Raw genomic sequence first — 6,000 nt, forward strand, 5'->3', positions numbered from 1 at the left:
CAATTGGTATCAGAGCGGGGTCGCTTTGAACTGGTGCAACCACCATTCAAGCATTTTTCATGGCTTTGTTATTTTCGAAAAATTCATTTTCATCCTTTCACGGCTTATTAGTATTGATAAAATATTGAATTCGGCAAAATTTGAAATAATATCTTTTAAAATATTTTTTTTAATAATATTTTATTATTTTTCGAAACTGGTGAACTTCTATTTCTATCCTTCCATACCGCACTGCTAATCCAGGATCAAGTCCTGGTACATTGTTTTGCTATTTTTTTGTGGGCAAGGTTCTTTTAAATGGCCCTCCAAGAAGGCTTTAGCACTTTTCGCCCCCCGCTCTTCTCCGGCGAAGACTTTACCTATTGGAAGAACCGGATGATCTACCATCTCAAGACGCAAGTCGAGATGTGGATCATCATCCAGACCGGTCTCGAGCTACCACTTGACGACGCTGGAGAACTCGTTTCATGCACTAACTGGGATACCAGCATAAGAAAGAAGGTCGAAGCTGATGCCAAAGCAACCTGTATGCTGCAATGCGGGTTAACAAAAGAAGAACTGAATAGAGTCGGACCATTTTCAAGTGCGAAGGAGCTGTGGAATAAACTAATCGAGCTGCACGAGGGCACGTCAGACACTAAAGTAAGTAAGCGTGATTTAATTTTAAATAAATTATATAATATTAAAATGCAGGAAGGTGAGACGGCGAACCAGCTTCACGCACGCATCCGGGACCTACTCAACGGGCTTCATGCGATCGGCCAAAAAGTGGAAAACCGCGACGTAATAAGGAACGCGCTAAGTGCTTTTCCGAGGAACACTTTGTGGGCATCCATGGTTGATGCTTACAAAGTTTCCAAGGATTTATCCTCAATAAAACTAGATGAATTGTTTTCTGAATTAGAATTGCATGAGCAGACTAATGCACGCCCGGTCGAGAAAGGTGTTGCTTTGGTTGCAGGTACTAGCAGAACGCGTGAACCGACGTCAAGGCGCAAATCTAAAATATCAGAGGACGAAGACGATGAATCAGACGCAGAAGACGAAGACGTATTTCCAAGTTGATAAAACTCGTACGGAAGATGTGCAAGTCGAAGAAGGCAACTCAAATGAACACAAAGGACAGATCAGATGTCACCTGCTACGGCTGTAACCAAAAAGGTCACTACAAGCCAGATTGCCCAAACAAGAAGAAAAGAAGAAAGGCATTGAAAGCAACCTGGTCCGAGTCGTCAGACGAATCCGAGACTGACAAGGAAGAAGAACCAACGAGCTTTCTCGCATTACCGGCGCAGGCTAACATAATTGACGAAATCGAGTCCGAACTCGAGTCCGAAGCCGAGAACGAGTCAGAAACAGAGTCCGAGCGAAGCCACGGATCCGCATCCGTTTCCGAAGGCCCGATCCCCACTGTAAGTTCTTTTCTCGCCGAAACTCAAATAGATGACTTAAGAAATTTAGTTTCTTATTTGCTTAAAAAATTGGCTAAATCCAACATCCGGGTTAAGTCGCTCCAAAAGGAAGTAATAGCCCTTAAGGAAGCGACTGACTCAAGTTCTTTAACTGAGTCAGTTCAAGTTGGAAGTTCAACTCAAGTCCAACAACTTGAGGAAGAAAATTCCAATTTGAAAACTCAAATTAAAGAACTCAAGGATACGTTAGAACGCTTTACGTTGGGTTCCAAGAATTTGGATCTGATTCTTGGAAAACAGAGTGCCGTTTACAACAAATCCGGACTTGGATTCAAGCCCAAAACTAAATATAGATCATATCTGTCGTTGGTAAATAGAAATAAAAGGAACATAATTCAAGCATGGGTCCCCAAGTCCAACCTAGTTAATCAAATTGGACTTGGACAATATTGGGTCCCCAAGGATCAGGTCCACTACCTCGATAGACCATATCGAGGCTATGATCCAGGGGGAGCAAGAAGGAAAACAATTTTAATAAATTAAATTCAAAATTCATAAATCTAAAATTCACAATTAAATTAAAATTCAAAAATTAAAATTTGAAATTTAATTAAAATTCAAAATTCGAAATTAAAATTCAATAGAAGGAGGATCCAGAATAGCTGGCACTCCCAACTAAATTACCCGACTGGGTAACCGAACTTAATCTACCCGAAATGGGTAAACAAGAGTAAACTACCCGGCAGGATAATTAAGGTTAGATAAAATAGGCTAGGTTTAACTTTACTAACAGTACTGGTGAAGTTTTTGGATGATAGTATGTTAGGGAAGCTTGGGCATCGCATGTCTAGGAAGATATGGCTTCGACCTGGTGCATTTGGCCAAGTGGAACTGACCGAAGCTACCCTTAAATGGATCCTAACTAGTTAGACCAAGTTTTAGTATTAAGTTCAATGGGTAAGACTATTTGGAAAACCTCGAAGGCATGGTTACTTTAATGAGTTCCTTGTGACTCACCATAGCCCAGAAGTTTATCCAAATAATGCTTACTTGTTGAACCCAAAGCTAAACCTGAATCTAACACAAAGTTAAACCAACCCCTTAAACTGAACCACAATTCATCTCACCACAATTATAGGATTACCTGATTGAAAATTTAAATCGGGTGAGATGACTAAGAAATTAAAACTAAAATTAACTTAAATCAAGTTAATTTAAAATTCATTTCAAAAATCTTTTAAAACTTAATTTCAAAATCATTTTAAAAATCTTTTGAAAATCAATTTCAAAATTATTCAAAATTCATTTCAAAAATCTTTTAAAACTTAATTTCAAAATCATTTCAAAAATCTTTTGAAAATCAAGTTCAAAATTATTTAAAAATCATTTCAAAAATCTTTTGAAAATCAATTTCAAAATTATTTAAAAATCATTTCAAAAATCTTTTGAAAATCAATTTCAAAATTATTTAAAAATCATTTCAAAAATCTTTTCAAAAATCAATTTAATTTCAAAATTCATTTCAAAAATCTTTTAAAACTTAATTTCAAAATCATTTCAAAAATCTTTTGAAAATCAATTTCAAAATTATTTAAAAATCATTTCAAAAATCTTTTGAAAATCAATTTCAAAATTATTTAAAAATGATTTGAAAAACTTATTTAAAAATCCCTTGAAAATTCATTTCAAAAATCTTTTGAAAATTCTCTTCAAAATCTTTTAAAATTAATTCAATTACTGTCAAAATATTAATTTAAAAGGATTTAAAAATATTTAATTATCAAAATCTGACGGGTAAAGTTAACTCTAATTAATTTTCAATAAATTCTCAAAAGTTTAGCATTTTCTCATTTGGAACTTAAATTTTCAATAATTTCAAATAATCTCATCTCAAACTCATTCATAAGCTGCACATGTTTGATAATCTAGAATGGATGGGCTAGAATTAGGATAATATAAAGTTCTTCTTATGCTTGTACTCTAAGACCCTAAGAATTTAATTTGGCATTAATTAAGGGAGAATAAACAGAGTCATGCTAGTACTTTAAGGCTAAACAAATTCCTTTAGGGCTCTGATACCCAATCAAGTTAAATAATTTAATTTGATTCATGCTTGGACACCTAAACTCAAAGAAGTTATTAAGGCATTAACTTAAAATTTAAATTATCTATGCAACAATTCTTTTCAAACACCTTATGAATTGAGCTAAGTACTTCACCTAAATTTTTTTTTAAGTCTGAGTACTTAACTATGCTACCCTTTAGGGGGAGCTTAAATTAACTAGACTATTTCTCTCTTCTTAATTCTTTTTGATTTATGTCAAAGGGGGAGAGAAAAGTCAAAGTTAAGAAATCAAGAATGAAAGGGGGAGCATAAACTTTAAACTTTATTTATGCATTGATGCTTCTGGTTAACTTTCATTATTTATTCCTTTATTTAAAAGTTATGTTTTACTTAACTTTGAACCAAGATTGTAATAATCAAAAAGGGGGAGATTGTTGGTGCAGTGAGCACCAGATGATCGAACCTGAGTTTTGATTATGGCAAAGGGCTCAAAGTTAAGTGGTGATGTTATCTAACAAAGCTCATGGAGCTTGCAGGAAAGTCCTAAGTGATACTTAGGCAAAAGTCCTAGCTGCGGTTAGGCAGGTAAAAACCCTAGGGGGTGGTAACCCTAGGTCATAGGGGGTGGTAACCCTATGCGGAAAGTCTTGGCAGGTCGATGGCTTCAGGCAAAAGTCCTAGGGGGTGGTAACCCTAGGTGAAAAGTCCTGGTGTCGCGAACCAGGTGAAAGTCTGGACTAGCCGGGAAGCGGATGTCCAGCAGAAAGTCCGGAAGCGTCGAGTGCCGAGCAAAAGTCCAGTCGATCTGGAGGATCGTACTGGCAACAGGTAAATCTCCTGAGTGGAGTAGGTGAGGACGCGTTCCCCGTAGAGGGAACAGTAGGCGTCGGGTCGACCTAGGGTTTCCGGTTGGAAACCTGAAGTCAGACTTGGACAGTCCGGAGACTATTAATACTTCATTTATAATATCTGTTGTATTATGTGCTAACTTTGTGCTGCAGTGTAGTGTTTGGGACTAACGTATCTTGCAGGTGCAAAGGAGCAACTTAAAGCCTCGGATGAACAGTGTCCAAGGCGCCTCCATGGAGCTTGGAGGCGCCTCGGATGCAAGGCTGTTGCTGGCTGCGAGAAGCTGTTCAAGGCGCCTTGATGAACAGTGGAAGGCGCCTTGAACAGATGAAGGCGCCTGGTGAACAGTGGAAGGCGCCTTGAGTCTGTGATAAGATTCGACCAGTTCGCTCCTCATCTCCCCGGCTGACTCGGCTGTTCAAGGCGCCTTGGTGAACAGTAGAAGGCGCCTTGAACACCCTTTATAAGGGGTTTCGACCAGCAGCTCCTAACAAGAACTTCCAAGCAATCTTTCTGCTACAAGCTACTCACGAGATGATCCCGAAGTGTTGCTACGAGACACCGATGACCCGGAGCTCCGAAATCTTCAGATTACGATATTGTCGTCGGTATAACTGTACTTTTTCATTATACTTAACTGTAATACTTGTACTCTTGTCGAACTTATAGTTGTTGCCCACGGAAAGCGATCAAGGATCGCGGGCCTTCGAGTAAGAGTCGTCACAGGCACCGAACGAAGTAAATTCTCTTGTCCTTCTGTGTGTTTGTTTATTTTCCGCTGCGTTACTTCTCCGATAGTTGTTACGATTCCGATAATAGAACGATTTTAGCCACGAGCGCTATTCACCCCCCCCCTCTAGCGTGTCTCGATCCAACAGATACTTGGTTGTGAGAGCGTGCTCACTTATAACTTAGACGATCGGCTCGAGAGTCTGGATACTTGGGTGTAAGAGAATGGTCAATTATAACTCGACTGAATGACACGAGAGTCTGGGACTTGGGTGAGAGCAGACTCACTTATAACTTGGCTGATCTACACGAGAGTCTGAGACTCGATTTGAGAGCATACTCACTTATAACTCGATCGAATGGCACGAGAGTATGAGACTTGGCGTGAGAATGTACTCACTTATAACTCGGTCAATCGATACGAGAGTTTGGATACTTAGGCATGAGAGTATGCTCATTTATAACTCAATCAATCTACACGAGAGTCTGAATACTTAGGTGCGAGAGCATACTCACTTATAACTCGGCTAAATGACACAAGAGTTTGGGACTTGGCGTGGAAGCATACTCACATATAACTTGATTGATCAGCTCGAGAGTCTTGGTCTTGACGTGAGAGCATGATCACTTATAACTCGACCAATCGACACGAGAGTTTGGATACTTCGGTATGAAAACATGCTCACTTATAACTCGATCGATAGATACAAGAGTCTAGATACTTAGGTGTGAGAGCGTACTCACTTATAACTCGGTTGAATGGAACGAGAGTTTGGGACTTGATGTGAGAGCAGACTTACTTATAACTCGACCGATCGGCACGAGAGTCTGGATAATTAGGTATGAGGGCATACTCACTTATAACTCGATCGATCGGTATGAGAGTCTAGGACTTGGCGTGAGAGTATGCTCACTTATAGTTTGGCCGATTAGCCCGAAAGCCTG

This window comes from Zingiber officinale, chromosome 2A (assembly GCF_018446385.1).
Source record: "Zingiber officinale cultivar Zhangliang chromosome 2A, Zo_v1.1, whole genome shotgun sequence".
NCBI lineage: Eukaryota > Viridiplantae > Streptophyta > Magnoliopsida > Zingiberales > Zingiberaceae > Zingiber > Zingiber officinale.